Below are 22,017 nucleotides of genomic sequence, written 5' to 3' on the forward strand. Positions count from 1 at the left end.
AGAGTGAGAGTGATAAGTGTCATCTTGACATACGGGGCCAGTGTCACAGCAGAGAGAAAGGAAGAGTGAGGAAGGAAATGACAGAAGAATGAAAAACCACAAGTCGGGATTACCGCATCGAGGGCAGAATGAGAATATCCAAGTTTTAGGATCTCACGACTTGTTTTTTCTCTTTTGTATTTTTACTGAATAAAAAATCCGGTCTTCCTCCCGAAAATATGAAAATACCCCATCGGAATTTTTTTATTCAAATAATTGATTAATAATTCATTAAAAAAATGTGCAAACGACTAGATATTGTTTTCAAATGAAAAACGGATTGTTAATAAATATTAGATTTCAATATTTCTTGGAACAGAATTAGAGAGATATTTTCCACTGAAATTTTCCTCTCATTTCCTGAAAATTTCAATAAAAAAATGTTTCTTGGTAAAAGATAAAAATTTCGGATATTCTTTTGTTGTAAGAAGAAAAGAGAAAAAAAAATTTTCCAAGCGCACGCATAAACCATTGAATCGTGTCGCTCGGATTCTAGGCAGTGGTATCTATTCATAATGTAATAGTGAGAGCCTAGTTTTGCCGTCGTGGCGAGAGAGAGAAAGGGAGAGTCATGAGAGTTTAACACAAGAGTGGTTGTGTGAAAATTGAATGGTGGGAGTTTTCATCGTAACAAGGTAGTGGCAAAATGCTTCTAGGAGTGGTAGAATGAGTAGTGAGTGGGGTAAACTCATAGACTAAAGTAGAAGGGCATGATTCCCCCACCACTGACACCAACACTCATACCAGAGTGGGTCAAACCTTGGGAATGAGATATTTCGTGGAGTTTTTGTGAACCCTTGGCGAAGCAAGGAGGGCGGGTAAAAGAAATCCCTTGACCCTCAGCCAACCCCTGACCCCCGGGGGCCCAATCCACCCCCAACGACTCACCAGTTGAAAATCCCCTGAGGGATTAACCCACACTTGTATCAGTTTTTCACAATTGGAGATCGTTTCCTCACAAATACAAGCGGCTGCTTACTCTTTTGCCACCTCCACCTCTTTTTCCACAACTCTCCATCTCCCTCTTGTCTGTCCCACTCGCACCCACTGCAGCAATACATCTAACAACTACACAAGCTCTTCATGAACGTGTACTGGCTGAGGTACCCCAGGAGACAAAACTGAGCGAGAGGGATAGTGTGTTGTGAGTGAAGCGAGTGGAGGTCCTCACCCGGTCCGTTTGCGCAAAACTCTAACAGAGCGTGAGCTCCAGTGAAAGACACACCAGATACCGGAAGAGACTAAATAAAATTGTCAATAACAATAATCAACACGGACCCATCACTCCCACATAACAACAAATCGATCAACACTCGATAGCATTACTATTGGATTATTCAATTTCCAGTGTTTCAAATAATTCCCGGCCTTTTTTACGAGTGCCAGTGCGCCTGCGCCCGAGCGAGTACGCATGCGCAATTGCTAGAAAGCTGAAACACGAGCGCTTACGAATTAGAAAGCGAGAGCCGTAGCCCTTAATCCCCGAAAAAATGTATAATCACCTGGAATGGATAATTAACGAGTGGTTAAATTGAAGTGAAAATTAACGGGCGACATTATTCTCGGAATAATTAAATCACTGGGAGTAACCAGAAAATCGGATAATTCGTGGTGAGAGAAAAGGGGTGGAGGGAAACTAAGTGAATAATTATTTTCTGGATTATTGGCTGGGGGACACCTGGAGGATCTTATGAATTTTCATACCTGAGTTTGGATTTTGGTTTGTCGGTACCGAGTTGGTCTCAGTCTCTCGTTGATTCGCATCGGGGGGAGAAGAGAAGTGGCCAACGGGTAACTGTGACGCGGGTTTTAACTTCAGTTAGCTCTCCTTCTTGGCCTGCGCGCCTGTTTTACTGTTGTGTAAGAGCTGAAAGTAAAAGTTGAAACCACTGACTTACGAGAGAGAGAACACAACGGGGCGCGTTAAAATTCAATTCAACAGCAGTGGCGATAAGACCGCCGTTGAAAATCCAAATCCACAAAATCATCATCATCATCATCATCACCACCACCACCAACCACCACTATCGTCATCATCATCATCGCCGGTGGATAATTATGTGGATCAAGTGATGTGTCAAGCTCGGTGTCCTTGAGTGGATAAAATAGAAAGAAAGCGTTTGACGTTTGTAAAAATAAGAGGAGGTGGAATTCTCGTTGATGATCCGCATTGCGTAACCGGAACGTAACTCGAGAGCCAACGCACAACACGAGAAAGAAAGATAGCATTGCGCGACGCGTCGAGGACGAGGACGCATCGACAAAACAAAAAGGAGAATTAAAAAAAAAAGAAATAGAGAAAAAAGGAAAAAAATAGCGAGGCTCTTGGCAAGTGGGTGGGGGTAAAATAAGAGTGGAAAATAGAGAACAGTTTGATAAGCTGCAATAGTAGTTTCAGTGCAGTGGAGACCAGAGGTGGTGCACTTGGATGATCGCCTCGAGGAGTCGATCTCTTCCAGGAAACTGACATTTACACAATTAATGTTTATCCATTGATTGTTGATCTATTGTTTCGGAGGGAAATGGGCAGTATGGATACAGCAGTGAGTCCTCTGGTGGTACAGTATCACGTGTTTTCACGTGTACTGATGAGGTAGTGGATCCAGTGGTACCACCGGAAGTATCTCTGGTCCCTTCTTTCCCATTTCAATCGCTCAACGATTTTGTCATTGATATTATACCGGACTTTTACTTCGGAGACTCGAGGAGAGTTTCGTAAAAGGGATTACAAAATCGAGGCAGTGGCAACAAGTGAGAAACAACGAGATTGAAAGTGAATGAGACGTGGTGAAGACAGAGATAGGGTAAAAGAGAACGGGGAATTTGTGTGCGTGTGGAGGAAAAGAGAAAGAATTGGTCGTGGGGAAGCCAATGTGGGGAAAGTAAAGTTGCCGCAGCGTTGATGTGTGACGCGAAGAGACGGTGAAATTTTTTAATATTATTTTTTTTTTTCATTTCCCCCCCTCTCCCTTCCCTCCCCCCTTTTTACCCCGTGTGAAATGAAAAATTGTGCTTTTGGTGGGTCGAGGTGGGAATCGTGATATTGAGACCTGGGGAATGAGGTAGAGGTAAAGACCTAACGTGTTGGATATTTTTGTAAAATACCTTTTTGTAGTTGATGAAAAAAGTCAACGCGAAAGGATAAGAGAAAGGAATAGGAGAGACTTGGAGTGTTGAGTCCTTGAGAGTAACCAACGGGTAAAAGTGCTAGAGCCAATACAGCCGGCTGACCCTGGGGAACAGCCAGAACAGAAGAGGAGGGAACACTCATACCCTCACACCAGAATTGTCAGTTGGTGTGAGAAGAGCTGGAGGAAATCAAATAACAACTGTTTGAAACTTTATCGTATCCAGGGATTATGGATGTATCCCAGTGGTATTTAAACTTAGCAGTGTGAAATGCTGAGGTACCGGAACCGGAAGTGAAGGTGAAAGTGTCAAAATAAGTGATTCTTCTCGTTATTTTTCATTTATTTTTATTTTCTTATTTTTTTATACGGTTTGAGGAAGTGATTCCAAGCCCTTGTGTGATCTCCAATAAGTGATAGTTGAGTAATTACTCTGATTTGCTGGCCAAGGATAGATGGAGTAAATAAAACGGATAAATACGATTCAAATGTACCTCACGTGTTGGCATTATCTCGGGATATCGGAAGTGCACGCGAATTTTAATGTCAATGGATAATCAACGTTGTGTGAAAATGTTGTGGGACTCTTCGAGAGAGTCTTGAGGATTTTTTTTTTATTTGGATTTGGCTTGGAGTGTGTTTTTTTTTTCTTTGAGAGGTGATTTGGTTGATTAACCAGTGGATAATTGCGGGGACATTTGCGGAGGATTTTAATCGAGGTGAGTGTCAAGTTTTTCTTTTTTTCGTTTTGAGATGATTTGGGCTGTTGGTCTGATTGGTTGGTCTGATCTTTGATGATTTGAGACTAAACAAGTGTCTCTGTGGCCTTCGCAATAGCATAAATAGGCCAGCAATTCTTTTCTTCATGCATCAAGAGGAGATTGCGTGCATTAGTGAACAGATCTAACAAGTTTGACGCAAAGCTCGCGAGATTACATGGGTGATATTTACAATCTCGCGGGTATCGACACAACATTACATACATATTGTAAATAATACACACACATTGATAATGGTGGGAGTGAAAGTTTCTCTGGTGACAAAACAGTTTATCGAGGTATTCTTTGCATGGGAATTACTTGATGTCAGAGAGGAAAGCTATCATTGTTTGCTGATTTTTTTTTTTCATTGTTTTATGACACTATTTTTTCGAAATGAGATAATCTGATGGAAATAATAGAAGATTGTGATTTCCTTTGAATTCAAAGCGATTCAGCCTGAGCTATCGTTATATTCTTTTGATATTTCGAGGTTTTCCTCTGCATAGACTCTCCATTCATTCAACATGAAAGTCTCTGATTCATGATTCAGTGGATCGAAGCTTTTAGTATTTTCAGTTATTCTTTCATCTTCTGACGCGACAAATGCCGATTTATTGTGGCGAGAAATTATAAATCTGTCGGGGAATGTTCAGGTTCAAATCGTGAACACTTGACCAAAATATTGCATTGTCCGGAATTTTTATTTCAAGAGACCTACTGCGCATTCCGTGCGCCGAATTTGAATTTGCCGGTTCGGGTTGACCAATGAGGAATTAGTCCTACGCATTTCGAGATATTTCGACTCGGGCGAATTTCATTTTTGTGGTTCTACTTTTAAATACGAAAAATGAAGGCGCGCTACAGCGCGCTGTAATAATAAAAATTGCGATTAAAAATTGTTAATTTAAATAAGTTCAAAATTCAAATTAGCCGCCTCAGACGGAATAAACGTGACAGACTTTCGAGATATCGATAGTCTCGATGTTTATCCTTTTTAGAATAGGATATGTCGATAAACTGAAAAAAGTACTCTTTATTTAAAGTTACAAAAGAGTACACGAGTAGTTTAAAAGGAAAAATACATTAACGATACTTAGGCTTAAGTACTTTCAACACTTATTGTTCAAAAAAACTGGAGAAGTACTCATCCGATAGAATAGCTCCGCCGGTACTTTAAAATTATTTCTAAAGTACTCGTAATAAAGTACTTTAAGGATGTTCCACGGCCATTCATAGTCAAGACTCACGTTTTAAAATTTATTTGGCAAATTATCGATGAGATTGATGTAAAAAAATTAAATATTATTATTTAATAGCTCGAGAGGTTTTGCGATGGTGCGATCATTTTCATGTATTTTCTTTACAGTTTTATGATTCCTTTTAAATGCTCAGAAAAAACGCAGAAAAATGTTCGCAACACCTTGAAACTTGGTGAGTCATTAAATAATGACAAGCCGCAAAAAATGTTATAGTTTCTCACGCCAATCACATAGTAATTTCACCAGAAAAATGTAAAAACGGTCATTGTGACTATATATGGGTGTAAAAGACCCTTAAGATTGTTTTGCACGTATTACCGAAGATATAAGAATTGCTTGAAATTTTGAGATAATATTCTTGAGCGATGACAGATACCTCCATAAAATTTGAGATTGATTCACAACACCGATTTGCTGTTATTAATTATCAAAGTTTTTAATTAACACAGCCTTTTATGAGAAAAATAAAAATTTCTGTAAATACAGTGCAAAATATAAAAAAATGTAAAAAATTGTTGGAATTTTGAAAATTTATTATTGATGCAGATATAAAAGAATGGGAAAAATTTTATGATTGACTGAATTTTGTTTCATTTATTTAAACAATATAATACTCATTATTTCTATTACGTCAACTAATTAACGCATTGAAATATTAATTGAAAATTAATTGCGATAAATATAACGAATTATAGAAAGGGTCGTAGACTTTTGTTTTGACTGTACATGCAGAAGATCCTTAAAGGGAATTTTATCGTCGTACGGAAAATTTTTAGTTTTCTTTTTCAATTGAAATACAAAAATTGGGATTATCAATATTGAGACGATCGAGATATCTATGAGTAAATCGGAGGCGCGTGTATTGGCTGAAGGAAAAGTCCCACTCTCAACTTCAAGGTCAATAAGATCGGGAAGTGTGTGTGTTTGTCTCAAACATTCACTCGTCTATTATAACTCTCCGGGAATTTCTCACTCCCTCAATCGTCCCAACGATTTATCATCCTCGTCTGCGTGCCACAAGTGTCGTCACCCCTTTCGTCTCACGTTTTTTTTACACCCGAAAAAAAAAAAAATACCACTCAATGGAACGTCCAATTAATGAATCGTACGAATAAAACTATTTCGAGTACGGTTTTTTTTTTTTTTTTTTCGTATTTCTTGGGCATGCGATAAATGTTGTACGTGTGTTTGGTGAATCTCTGGAGCTCGTCATTGACGTATCAGAAGGAGGAAAATACTTTCTGGTATTAGGGTGTCACGGATTAGGAACAGCCGAGACTCAGGTTCTGTTTACACGTGTCACAACTTTCCGTAAGCCGATCAACTTTTTTTTTTGTAGTGCTTCCAATATCTGAGGATGTTGTTTATTGATTTTTTTTTTTAAAGATTTTTTAGAAAGATTGATGAAGTTTTTTGACACTCAATCATTTTAACGGACTAATTAATTAATTCATTCAGTAGTTTACGATTTATTTTCATTTTACTGGGAAATTATAAATTCCGGAAAAAAGGCTAAGACGAAGGGGCGCCTATCAAACCATGGTAAGAAAACAATGGTAATAGGAAAAAGGAAAAATGTAAAAATAATATAAATTCCGGAGATGGTGTTCTAATTGATTGAGTGATTAATTGATTGTTTTAATTGGGAATCGTTGGGGAATTTCATGCAAATTTGTAATAGAAAAATGCCAGCACTTCAAATTTACAATGTAATTATTGATAATACGGTGAAGTCACACCATTCATTGTTTATAGACTCTTTAATAATCCGTTAATTGACTTGAAAGATTGACGCAAGTGACGATTGCCACGAGTATTTTATAATTTTAAAAATACATAACAAATAGTAATAACAATTTTTTCCATTCAATAACTCGATAAAAAAAATAGAGATTCCACGTCTGCCACTTGTCATTCATTTGATTCTCCGGTAGTTACAGAAAATCCCGTGATTTAAAAATAAAAAAAAATTATAATCAGCTGTCAATCGCAAAAAGTCAAGTAAATTTCATCAGAATTGCCACTTGACTGAGCACGAGAAAATGCCATCTGAATTAATATCTCCTGAGGAAAACTGAAGTTCTCCAGCTTTCTGGCGGTGAAAAAAAAAATGGAAAAAAAAAAAAATAAAAAACTCACATTTGCGTAATACGTCCCCCGGAGTGAAGAAATTAGTTCCAAGGTTAATTGAGCAATCTCTATCGCACACCTGTCGCTGTCACCCACTGAAACGAACATCCTAGGTATCACCTCTGGGTCATGAGGACAATTCACCAGCAATTGCATCTGAATTACTAATTGAACAAATCCGAGTAACTTCGGTATAAATCGGTGTCGTGACTCTCCGCCGGCAGAAGATACTAATTAACACGATTGTAAGCACTCACTCGATACGAGTTAATGAGAGTCAGCGGAATTTACTTGCTCTCAGGATGATATTTATATTTTCGAAAATATATTCCAAATATTTAAATTATCGTTATTTATAACAGATAAATACATAAAATATCTCCTTTCTATATACTTTCGAATATATTTTTAGTACATAAAAAATATATATATAATCAGCCGATATCATAATGTCTATTTTATTCCTATATTTTTTTTAATGGAATATATCAACTTTTTTTATGCATTTATTATGTATTTATCATTAATTCATTACTGAATATATTAATAATAAAATAATATATTTTTACATGTATGAAAAACATGATCGGCCGATATCATATATATTTTTTTTATTTCATGCAATTTTAATTTACAATGTTGCAGCGAAAGTTTTTGAATAATTAGTTAATTTGTTAAATTTTTAATTATCAATAAATTGATGGGTGGGGGAATCATCCCACGGAATCAGGAATTTCCCGGAATTTCCCCCACTCACGCCCCAGCCGTTGGTTAATCGCGCAATCTTTATATCTTAATTTAATTAACCCCTCACATTTCACGTTCCCTGATATCAGCGCGGCATTAACATCGAATAAAACATTATCCCCGCGTGAATTAATTCCTGATGAATTCACAAGTAAAAAAAAAAACTTCCCTAATGAATGAGCCATTATCCCCCGCTTTTTAAAATAAAAAATTCTGATCAAGGGTTGATTATTACTATTTTAAAACATTAAGTGAATTATTTTTGTTTATCAATTCGCGTAATAGTTCGTCCGATAAAATTTCGAGATTACAGAAATTTTAGAAATTTATCTGGGATAAGATAGAGTATCTACTAAAATATTACGACCGCTTCATTGAAAATATTGAGATTTTTAATGAAGATTAATTATTATATTACACAATTCATTAGACTCACTAAATAGTATAATATTCGCGTAATTGATGATATGAAATTTACGACTGGTTGTAAATAGCTCTAAACCAATAGAAGTCGTCATAATATCAAAGAAATAATTCCCGTCGCCGAATGCCTGGGACCATGAGAGTAAATTGATTGACTTATGACTTGAACGAGAACGTGTCAAGCTGAAGTCAGAATTTTTCATGACAAAATGACTGAAAATACTAAAAGCTTCGATATCAAATGAATATCTTTTTTTCTTTTCCTTAAAAAAAATCCAATATAACATTTTTTGAAGCCGGTTTATTCGATATATATATATGTATATATATATATAATATTACATATATATATATTATATATTTATTTTATTTTTATTCTAAAATTGGTTCCTTTTTCTTTCGTGCTTTGGACCTTTTCATTTTATAATCTCTCTGATTCTAGCTCAGGGTCTGAATCTGAATGTTTGAATTCCGATTCTTATATATCTATCGTTGAAAAATGAAATGGAAACTCATGTAGTAGCACCACAAAAATAACAATATTTTTAGTAACAAATTTGTTATTATCTCACATTGAAACGCGCATCATTTCTGAGTGAAAAATTGCTTCTCCTTCTCTTTCTCGCCGCGAGTGGCGCTGAAGAGAACTTCGTACACGTGAAAACGCGTGGCAATTGCGGTATAAAATGAGTTTTGTAATTAAAGAGGTACGAAAGACACCACAAACAGCAACTACGGCAGGTCTTACTCCTTCTCAAGGCCTCGGGATTCGCCGAAGCATATCTCCGCTACTGATTAGCTTCCTCTTTTCCCACATCGTCCTCACATTTTTTTTTCTTCTTTTTTTCTTCTTCAATTATTTTTCTCTTTCACTCCTCTCGTTATCAAACCAACGTGGGAATCCACACGATTATCGCAGGCAACAATTAAAATGATTTTTCATAATTGTTTTAATCATTTTTTTTTTTTTGCTTATTACTGAGTTCATTTACGGTAATTTTAATATTTGAGGGAATTGGTGATAATTGGTTGCGATTCTACCCGTGATATGTGACCTGGAAACATGAGAATTTATATTTTATTTAAGTTTTATCCTTGGGAGAGAAGTGGGGGATTTGCAATTGCATAATTTGCGAAAAAAAAAATTTTTCTGTGGATTTATTGAATTTTAGCTTTAATATGAAAACGACACCTTTTAATTGGTTCATGGTAAAAATCATGGGACTCACAATTCGCTCACAAATTTTCGAGACGACTCACAAAACTCAATAACTTGAAATCCGTAATTTGAATTTCCTTTCCGCGTCTATTCATTTGGTTTTCGTTTAGCTGTGGAAAGAATACCCTTTAATTATTTTATGCGCACAATTAGTGTAATTCACAATTCGCTCACAAATTTTCGAAGCGACTCACAAAATTCAAAAGCAGACGGCGTAAAAAATCCGTGATTTCACTTGAATTATCATTTCCGTATATTGATTTGGTTTTGGCTGTATTATTAAAACGATACCCTTTAATAATTTCATGCAAAAAATTACAGAACTCACAATTCGCTCACAAATTTCCGAAGCGACTCACAAAATTCAAAAGCAGACGGCGTAAAAAATCCGTGATTTCACTTGAATTATCATCTCCGTATATTCATTTTGTTTTGGCTGTATTATTAAAACGACACCCTTTAATAATTTCATGCAAAAAATTACAGAACTCACAATTCGCTCACAAATTTCCGAAGCGACTCACAAAATTCAAAAGCAGACGGCGTAAAAAATCCGTGATTTCACTTGAATTATCATTTCCGTATATTGATTTGGTTTTGGCTGTATTATTAAAATGACACCCTTTAATTTTTTACATGTCACCATGTAGTTGAACAAATGCATTGAGGGGCATCTGGGTCACAGTTGCCCTCGACGTTGAACGTCCTGTCTCTCCCCATGCCAATTAGCACGACAGGAATGACCCAAAGGGACTGTCTCTCTCTAATTGCACCCATCCTTTTTCTTCTTTCGTTTAAATATTTCAGCCACGCGAGCCGTGCGCGTGTCACTTCGGGGCAAAATGACAGAGGGAAAGATGCGAAGAAAATTTAACACCGATTTACGGCCCAGGTATGACACCCTAAAGTGCCCCAGGTAATTTACCTGTTGCTACGGTTATCCCATATTTTCCACTCCCGAAGGGTTCCACGAGATTGCATTTGAAATTGCAACTTACAAGAAATGGAAGAAATATTATTATTTATTAATTCCCTCGATGTTGCAAAAATTTTTTCTTTTTACATTAAACCGATCTCTTCTTGTAATCTCTGGAATATCTCTAAATCTAACAGAGATAGCGAAATTTTGATCATGACCTTTTTTACAGGTCTCACTCTACCCTAGAAAAGTGCTCTTGTGAAAAATTTCGATAACTGTATTAGATTCTGAGATATTCGACTTGCAAGCGCTTACTCGATTGGTAAGTTTCAGTAACTGATTGGTAATTTAGTTTCTTAACAATCAGATGGTTAAATTAAAGAAATATTTTTCAGTTTCCCGTAATCCTGGGGTAATTGAATTCTCGTTACCTCGTACTGTTTATCTTTACCTGAGGATGGAGAGGGTTACGGATTATCGGTTGAGTGAAATTTTATTGTTCTCTCATGGGCGGAGACCTTTCTCCTTTCCCTTCGGTTTTCGAGGGCTCGGGATTACAGAGGATTTTCGATTCTCGGACATGGAATGAAAATTTGATGAAAATTTTCTTTCAACTTGAACTTTGAAAAATAATTAAGCGATTGTTTAATAATTTCATTCCATTTTTCTTTCTCTTTCTTTAAAACTAAAAATCATAATAATTAATCACAAAAAATAACGATTCATCATCAACCTATCCATGATTACTCAAATAAATTGCCTTTATAATAAACTCAATTAATTAATAATTTCTTTTGTTATTAAAATGAAAAATTCCTTCCGGCGTCACACAAACGACAATATTAATAAATTCAATTAATAATTTAAATGAATAATTTCTGGAATTGGAAGTTTGAGAAAATGTAACAAATCTACTGATTACAATAAATCGGATATTTGTCGTTGAATGAATAGTTGTAAACGGCTTCCATCACTCGTCAACAATTCATCTAAACATAAAAATTCAATGATTTATATATTTCACCTCACGAACAATTCCAGGCACTTTTCCAGCGCAAAAGTCCCTTTCTACGTTTCCTTTCACTTTCATCTATTGCCTCTTGCATTGAATTCTCTCAGTGCACTAGCTAAACTCGGTACCTATTCTGGTTGGATTTCTCTTTCCTCTTCCTTTCTCCTCACCTCTTTGTACTGAAAACGTCTCGCAATAAAATCCCGCCATAAGTACCGAGAAACGGAGGGATAAATTATGGCATACCTTTGGGAAAGGGTTTTAAACCAAAAGGGAAAGTGTTGTATATTTCCCCAACGAGTTATTTCACATATATATCCTCTTATTTCCTCTCGGTGAGATTTTACTTCAGCTATTTTGTCGGCTGTTTGGAATTCTTCCTCGGGAATTTTTTACCTTTGGAGGACATGCGTCTCAAGAAATTTTCTACTCCTTTCTTCTCTCGAGTCTTCCCTCTGAATTTTCAAGAAAAATCTCAAAATTCATTTTAAATTATTGTCTGGAAATCAATGAAATATTTCACTTCAATTCAATTATTACGTGGTAATTATAAAAAATCAGGAAAATTTCCAATAATTCGAAAGATAAAAATTGGAATTTTATCAATATCAATTATTTATCATAATTTATAGCTGAGGAATGACTCAAAAAAAAAACATAAATGCGAAATATTCTTGAAAAAATCTCGAATTTCTTAGAAAAATTCTATTATAAATAAAATTTACGCGTCAGTCTCTATTTATGTTGTCAACGGTTCGTAAACTCGATGGAGTACTTCATAAATAAAGTAATTTATAAAGAGGTAGCGTGCCTAGTCATCAATTACAAAATAATCGTTCTTCATAATTTAACATTAATAAATAGTGTAAAAAACTCAACGCAGGCCTTTGGTTGTACCTTATGTTATCGGTATTGCTCTAATTTTCTGATTTGAAATATTTATTGCTGTGCAATATCCATATGCTTCCCATTTTACAAAACGAGTTGACTCCGTTATTTATTTATTTTTTTCTAATTTACACCTTCTGGGGTGATAACGCATATCGGTGTTATTAATGGCCTTTCTCAGGCGTTTTTATTCGCCTCAATAGTTAGTCTCTGGTAGAGGAAACTATTCTGTGACCACGAAATTCTTATGAAAACACCACATTATCTTTTTCACGGGCAAATTTCGTGTCTGATAAAATAATAGTGTGACATGTTTTCGTGGATTCGGAGATAGTGATAACGGAGTTTTCAATTCAAAAACAAGTATTACAATCTCATTTTTCTATTTTTTTTTTAGGCAATAAAGTGAAGAGAGATTAAATCCTCAACATTTTTTTCTTTCAAAACAGTTCCAAGAGAAACAGATCGAAATTTTTTTTATTCTTTCTTCTCTTTTCAAAAATTCTCCACTTCAAATATCCGGAGTCATAATTATTTTAATGATAATTACTTTTTTATTTATTTCATTTATATAAAAATTCTTTAAAATTCGAAATTTCAATTTCAGATTAAAATACAAAAAAATTTTATCCATTTTTTTTTCTGGAAAAATAGTAATGAGAAAAATAAATATTATATATAAATAAATAAATATAATAAATAAATTTTAATTAAAATTTAACGCAAAAAAAAAATTTTTTAAATACCAACAAAATTCTCGTATTAAACGATTTAATGTATAATAATAAATAAAAATAATCAATAAATTGAGCGATTTAAAACGAAATCTCCACATCGATTGCGCAATCCCAAGTTCCCTCCATCGATAATTCGATTATCTCGACTCATAAAAATAATTCAATCTGTCATAATTTCCGTTGTACCCATTCATTTTAATTCGATCTCCCTTCCCAGAAAAAAAAAACTGATAATTATACTAATTTATGATGGCAAATTTCCGGCATGAAAACTGAAAGTAATTCACCTTGAAAAGGAATGACGCACGCTGAATAGAAATGTATTTTTTTTTTAAACTGTCGGACTCATAGAGCGAGTGATGAGGCCTCGCCCACTCACACACGAATAATTCGAGTTGCATCGCTTCCCGGTGTCTACACAGACACGATCTAGTATTATACTGTGACATCTAGTATTATACTATGACGACCTCTTTTATTGTTACGAACTCGAAACGACATCTCGCAATCGTCCGGCTCATGACACGCTAATCATCCGCGGCGCCCGTTTCGTCGCAAGCGATGCACAACGTTACGACCCAAATACCGAATTTCACGTACACCAGTTGTTAAAATGGTATTAAACCGACCGAGAACAAAATATATATTGTATATTTTATAATGTAATGATCATTAATCGCCGGTTGAACTCAAAAGCACACGATGCAGATCGACTCGTTGTTTTCAACGCGAGAAACATTTTTATTTATTTATTTATACTATTTTTTTTGGGGGTTTTTTTTTGCGAGTGAGTGGTGATTACATTGGAGGAATCAGTGGAAATTTTGGAACAGAATCTTGAAAGGAAAGTTTCTTGAAAAATTTAGTGGATACACATTTTGATCTAGACTGATCTAGTGGAGAATAAATAAAATTATTAAGGCTTGGGTGGACTATCTATCGAACGCCATCTTTTGTTTACATTTTATCTTTTTAGGCTAAAAATATATTGAAATTTGGGATCAAATTTGGGTTGTGGGAGCTACTCGAATGGTTATAAAAAAATCATGAAAAATAAGAGGAAAAATTATTGAAGGGCGCTAAAGAGTGATATTGTTTAAAAGGGATCTACAAAGTTTACAAAAAAATAATAAAAATTACGCAGCTTACCATTGTCCTCCAGAAGATTGAGTGGCAGCTAGATGCAATAGTAAACTACGTATTTTTTATTATTTTTTAGAAAACTTGGTGAATCCCTTTTAAATAATATCGATCTTTAGCGCCCTTCAATAATATTTCCTCTTTTTTTTCATTATTTTTTCATGTCCATTCAAGTGCTTCCCACAACACAAAATGGATTCCAAACTTTAATGTATTTTAGGTTAAAAAGATAAAATTTAAACAAAAGTCGATGTTCGATAGATAGTCCACCCGGGCCGTAAATTAAAAAGAGAATTAAATGAATGTAGAAAATTACAAATGGCAACTATAATTGCAAATTCAAAAATTAATTAGTAGATCTAATTAATAACAGAAATAAATAATTAGACATTAAAAATGTGAATTATAAATTTGAAATGGTAATTTACTAATTGAAAAATAGGAATTTACGTAAATTATGAATTACCGCATGGAAAAAATAAATAAATTAAAATTATGAATTGAAAATCTAAATTTATGTCTTGTCTTGTAATTTAGGAGTTGAAAATTTCAATCTAAGATTTTGGTGCCTATACCGCAGTAAAAATATTTTTATCAAGAACTGAGTTCTATTTAAGATTTTTATCTTCTTCCTCTTCATTTTTACTGCACACGAAAAATTCAAAAGGGAAATTCCTACCGCGTGACTGAAGAGAGAAATAAAAAATTCTTTAAATCTCTTTACCGGAGCAATAAGTGAATTAAAATAAAGGTTCATGATAACAAAGCTAGTAAAATTAATAAATTATATAATATTAATAAATTAATAATAAAATAATATATTAATATTATTAAATAAAGATGTAAACAAATAACACAAAAATTATCCGGCAGTCGATAAAATCCAAATTGGATTCAATGCAGTGAAAAATAAAAAATGATAAAAATGTGAAAAATCCGAGGAAAATTACCAAAAAAAAAAAGAATAAACCCAAAAAATTCAAGTTGTCACGATAAAACTCGTAATTCATGTGGAGAAAAAATGGATGAAAAAAAAAATAAATAAAGTAATTTTCCTTTTCATGAAAGCCGCACTTCACGTAAAAATCTATGAATAACTCGTCATTATTTTTCCGCTCAATTTAGTATTATTTTCTCTAGAATCTTAACAACCGATCAGTGAAAAAGATATAAAAAACCTAATGATCGACGTGTTTACGTGTCACTGCTATTTCCCACTGACTGGATCAAAGAAAATTGTTAGTTTCTGTGGATCAGCCGCTTTCTGCCTCGGAGTGTAAATAAAATGAAATTCTCGTGCATATGCGATAGTCTATTGGTTGATAAAAAGGCCAGAGTTTTAACTCAACTCGTCTATTATGTACACCATGTCTTCATCGTGTCACTGGGTCACGGTGTCTTTTCAACAGATTCGTTCTCTTTCTTTTGTAACAACTATTAGTCAAGTTATCTTAACGTTTGCCTTAACTTTAGATTATTACAATCCTGTCCAACTCGCCACTGGGTCGTGCCATTCTCACAGTCTTTATCTAATGGCACGTTTCAATATCGAATCATTGTCGGCCAATCATAAAGGTGTAATGGATTATTTTTGCCGAATAAGGGACTCGTGATTTTTTAGTACCTACCACCGATTTATCTATATGAGAAAGAACGCGCGATACAGCGCGCTGTAATTATAAAAATCGTGATTAAAAATTGGTAATTTAAATGAGTTTCAAATTCAAATTAGCCGCCTCAGACGACTGAACCAATGAGGAATAAGCGTCACTAAGTTTCGAGATATCGATAGTCTCGAAGTTTGTCCTTTTTAGAATAGGGTAACAATTCCTTGAAATTCCGTCAATTTCAGATTAAAATAAGAAAAATTTTTTTTCTTTTTTTTGAAAAATGGTAATGACAAAGATAAATATTATATGTAAATAAATAAATATAATAGATAAATTTTAATTAGTTTTTAACGCAAAAAAATGGTAAAATTACAAAAATTACAAAAAATTCTTCTATTAGACGATTTTTTCGAGCCAGACGTTAATTTCGTAATTTCTCAAATTTACCATTCCTCTCTAATCTGATAATTTCCAGTAATTTTCATTTTTTGGAAATAATACGAGTTGCACATTTTATTTTACAATCCATGTTTCTACATTTTTATTGTCAGTATCTGAATTTTTAATAATTCTAACGTATAAAATAAAACAATTACTCGGAATAATTAACGTGTCATTTGATTTAATTAAGGTTGTTTTGCATGTAGTCGGGAAGATATAAGAATTGCTTGAAATTTTGAGATTATGTTTCTGAAACGATAACACATGCCTGTATAAAATTTGAGATTGACTCAACACCGTTTTCTGATTATTAATTATTAAAGTTAATTAACACGTGCTTTTATGGGGAAAATAAAAATTCTTGTAAATATAGTTCAAAATATACAATGCAGTTGAAATTTTGGAAATTTGTAATTGAAGCAGATATAAAACGATAATAAAAATTTCATGACGATTGACTAAAATTTTTGAAAATTAATTTGTTTAAACAATATAATATTTATTCATAAAATGAAATACAATATAATAATTTTCTATGGCCATTACTTCAACTAATTAACGCATTGAAATTTTTGTGGAAAATTAATTGCGATAAATATAACGAATTATGGAAAGGGTCACAAACTTTTGTTTTGACTGTACGTGTAGAACATCCTTAATAGAAATAATTCATTAATCAAATCCATTAATTAGTTTGCATTATCGCCAAGAGGATTACCAATTATCACAGACAATAAAAAATTGTCATTCAATTGCAATATGACATGAATTGGAAATTGTACCGGAAATTTCCGAATTTTTCCGAGTAAAACGCGAAGCACGTGGAGGTGGAAATAATTACCGGAATGACGCAGCACTCGAGTGTTTGTAAACATCTTCTGATAGAGTGAGAAACACGAGAAATTCATTAGTAGGTCCAGCGATCTTGATAAGAGCTAACTAGATTTTTATCTTAAACGCTAACGAAATGGTTGCATTTGCGAGTGGCGAAAGACTCGCTAATTCTCGTGGCAGATACCAAGATAATTAGACAGTAATTACTCTCTGATGAGGAAACAACAAGTGTACTTGAGACATGCCTCATTGCAATGAATCCATTTGTTAGCGGGCAATCAAATGCGAAGAAACATATTCAGTTTAAATTAACAAATATTTCTCAAAGGAATCATTCTCCTGAACTTTCATGGAAATTTTCAGCTTACATTTTATTTTGCAATTTTTTAATTATTACTCTTATTAAATTAACAATTACGGAATACTAAAATGATCAAAAAATTCTTTTTCGTCATTTTTATAATAAAAAAACTCCCAAAGAAAAAAAACAAAATATCACTTTATGATACGAGTGAATAAAAATAGACTCTTTTTCACTTGTACTGTAAAGTCTTATTTCCACACGATATTTTTTTGGTGATCGAGAAATTTTTTTTTTATGTGTAAAAAAGCATTTGTGATGGACAACTAGACTCACGACGATCTGACCATCACGGTAACTTCCCTTCCACGTGCACCAACACCATTTCACTATCAATGCACTTGCACTGGAGTATTAACACTCTAAAGTTTGTCTGATGCATGTGGAAGTTAAACGGATTGTTGCATGTGTAGGCGTCTACCTCAGTGGGACAGTCTGCAAAAGCCACTAGTTACATGATCCATTCATTATATAAGAACAATCGCTCTTCTAATGGACGTTCCATCATTGTGGGTATCTATGAAGGGCAAGTTTTACTCGTGTAATGCAGCTATCTTTTTTTTTTTTTTCTCTCGTTACTGGTGATTTGCGCGTGCGCCGCGGGGTATTATGGGAGGCTTACGCCATGTATTTTTTCAGTTAGTTTTATTTCAGGGACAGTATGACGTTGTCGAATTCGTGAGGAAAATTTCTCATCTTCTGACACGAAAAATCCCTGAATCGAGTGCTCTCTCTAATTCAGTGAGACGATGATTCGGAGGAATTTCATGGAAATTCTTAGATTATATTTTATTTTGAACTTTTTTTATTATTACTCTTGTTAAATTAACAATCGGGAAATGTTGAAATGATAAAAAAAAAAACATTAACAAATTTTTATCACACAAAAATGAATTAATTAATTAATCATTTAAAAAAATTAATAGAAAATTTTTTTTTTCGTAATAAAATTAATTAATTATTTTTTTTGTAATAATAAAAAAAAATATTACAAAAAAATTTTATAATGAAAAACTCCTAAAATAGCACTTTATGATACAAGTGAAGAAAAATGGACTTTTTTTCACTTGTACGATAAAATCTTATTTCCACACAACAAACTAATTCAGTGAAACCATTCGGAGGAACTTCACGAGTTCATTATTCCAAATGATTTCAGACTGTAATTAATAATTAATATAATTGAAGTTTTCAAAAACCATGAAATCCCTGAAATCGCTGAAATCATCTGACACGTCATCCAGAATTATTATCCCGCGAGATTTGTAGTCGAGATCTCAGATATTTGACGGAAGAAATAAATTTCACGATGTTACGGTGATATTTCCATCAGGAAAAATGAAAAGATCTTTGTATCAGGATACTGTGAAGATACTGCGACAAATGCCAAACCCTATGCAACAAAATCATCGCGAAACACTGGATATTATGCAAGAGATTCAATTGTTCGATTCTCTCTCTCAAACACATTTGTATCGGAATAGTGATATTCGAAGGGTATCCCATCGATATCTAGCAACAGCAATCGACAATAATCGTCATTCATAGATAGAATAAAGGTGTGGAACCCATCCTATAACGTCTAGTTTAACGGATTACGGAAAAATTCCCAACTACCCCATCATAAAACAGCCAACTTCACGTTTATTTTGACTCAGCATTAAATCCAAAACTTTCTGCTTGGCAGAAAATTTATTTATTGTAAGCATTGTCTAATTTATTTTTAATTGTTTTTTTGGTAAACAAAATGTAATGGGAATTATTCAATTAGTAAGAAATTTAAGGATAATATTCATTATATATATTTTTTCATTGATTTTGATAATTGATTAATTAATTAATTATGGGATTATTGTAAAGGTTTCTTTTATTGTTGCACCCTATAACGTCTAGTTTAATGAATTACGGAAAAATTTCCAACTACCCCATCATAAAACAGCCAACTTCACGTTTATTTTGACCCAGCATTAAATCCAAAACATCAGTGCTCCACCCAAAAATCAATCAATTCAATTATTAAAAACATAAAAAATCTCGGTGCATGTAAAATTCATTAGAATAATGAATATTAAATATTGAATATTGAATTAATAGAAACAATTATGTGGGGCAATCATAAAAATTTAAAATATCACTAATCAGCTGATGGATTTCCCGCAATTCCAAAAATTCTCGTCAGAGGGCGAGAAGATGAGTTTTGTCGTCGGAATTTCTGATTATTTCTCTCGCTCAATATTTTCAATTATGCAGACCACCTTGAAAGACTCGAATTACGCATCTATTGAAAATGTACGCTAATTAGATATAGAAACGTACAGCAGAATCAATTGTTGTTTTCACAATGGGGCGGATGACTAAACCGGAAATTATGACTTTTCTACCGAGATTTCAATATCTATAATCAGATTTTTCCTTCAATTATCCTTGTTATGTTTTTTTTTCACTAGTTTCTGTCTCTAAAACCTCTGCATTATTCTCACCCACATATGCACCCGGAGGAGCGTCAACTTACGTAAGAAATGATCGCGCCTCGTGATACATAATAATGACAAGAGGCCAATGAAAAAAATAAAAAATAAAAAAAATAAAAAAAATATATATTTTTTTTTATTTTAAAAAATTTTAAAAAGGGGGAAAGGGATGTTAAAAATATTGTGAAGAATAAAAAAAATGTGTAAAACAAAAAGAACGGGAAATTACGGGGATATAAAATCCTTCATTGTATTCCTTTCACTTTCTGGCGTTTTATTCCCACGTACTGTCATCAGTACTTATCTGCAGTTATTTCGTCCTTGGAAATTTAAAATAAATTTTCGTGAATACCCAATTCCCAAAATTCACTCCCTTTTTTGTTTGCAAATTACATGTTTTTCTTGGGCTTTAGTTCACGAAACGACGAGTACCGAGTGAAAGTAACCGCATGTATTCGTTATCGATGAAATCAAGTTACAGAATTTTATTATATTTCCTCTTTATTTTTTATACTTTATTTTTTGTTCTGACCCTTGGCGTGGGGAAAAGGGAAAATACTCTTTTGAATCAATTGAGGTGCGTTTCACGCTCAATTGGAGTTCAATTACGTAATAATGATCTCACATTGTGGGACGCAGCAATTTTTCCTCGTGCCTTGAGTATTTTACACGTAACATTCAACATCTCTTGTCTCTTCTCTCCCTATCTCCTAGTTATTTTTTTTTTATCTATCTACCATGAATAGAGAGGACCTTGAACACTTGGTATCTAGCACTCTCTTTCATCGATATAAATTGGATTAATTTTCTGACGGAAATCAAGTCGACGTCATCCGTTTTATCGTAGACGCGAGTAATTAGTTATTTCTGCTTAGTAGAAAATTTATTTATTGTAAGCATTGTCTAGTTTATTTTTAATTGTTTTTTTTGTTCAACAAAATTTAATGGGAATTATTCAATTGGTAAACAATTTAAGGATAATATTCATTATGACATTAGCAATATAATTTAGTTATCTTATTTTTTCATTGATTTTCATAATTGATTAATTAATTAATTATGGGATTATTGTAGCGGTTTTTTTTATTGTTGCTTTTGAAACCGGATATTTTTTTTTAATTTCATTTTCATTTTTAGTGTTACCATTGGCAAGACATTTGTGAACGTGTCGAAAGAGTAATAAATTAATCGATAAGAATTCCAGTGTTAGACGACAAAAAAGTCGATCGTCGCTAAATATTTGTTTTGTAGAGAACAATATCAAGTAACGATTCATCAATTTTGAATTGATTTTCTTAAATAAAATTACAATTTTTCGAAAATTAATGATTACAAACCGGAGGCAATCTAAATATTATTTAATTTAATTTAATAAAAAAAAAACAAAATTAATCGTGAAAACCGAAAGGCAATATTTTGTTTCTAGTATTTCAATTTCTTCAAGATGAATAGAAAAAAATTCTTGTATTTAGAAAATCAAGTTGAATCTGATTTTATAAATGAGCAATTACTCACGAGTATGACCTTGGAGAAATTCACGACAACCATGAACTTCTGATAACAGGCGCCAGCAATAAAAGATCGACGAAAGAATCTCGTGTTTACTAATATAATAAAGAACTCGTTGCGATAAATCGGCGGTTTTATCGCGGTGACTTCCAAATTTAGGAAAAAAAAAAATTCGACGTACCATTAGAACAAACAAGCGATAATAGCGTGATACCATCATTGATCAGTATATATCAATGTCATTGATAATATATGCGCGGCCTGTAACCCTCATGTGAGAAAAAAAATGGAAATAAAATATTCAATGAATAAAATCACAAATATATTCGCCATTTCCTTCATGTACGTATTATTCTGCAATGAATGTACCTAATAAACACTTTATGTTC

At 33.4% G+C, this 22,017-nt stretch overlaps 1 protein-coding gene across 2 annotated transcripts in view; it reads left to right on the top strand.

The window, feature by feature from the left end:
* Positions 1-1,197: 1,197 nt before the first annotated feature.
* ken (ken and barbie) overlaps positions 1,198-22,017 on the top strand; it is a 33,607-nt gene continuing 12,787 nt past the window's right edge. For both annotated transcript variants that reach the window (XM_011309487.1, XM_011309491.1), the window contains exon 1: positions 1,198-3,886. The gene's annotated coding sequence lies outside the window, so the exon portion shown is untranslated. The remainder of the gene's footprint in view (positions 3,887-22,017) is intronic.

This window comes from Fopius arisanus, unplaced genomic scaffold (assembly GCF_000806365.1).
Source record: "Fopius arisanus strain USDA-PBARC FA_bdor unplaced genomic scaffold, ASM80636v1 scaffold00067, whole genome shotgun sequence".
Lineage (NCBI taxonomy): Eukaryota > Metazoa > Arthropoda > Insecta > Hymenoptera > Braconidae > Fopius > Fopius arisanus.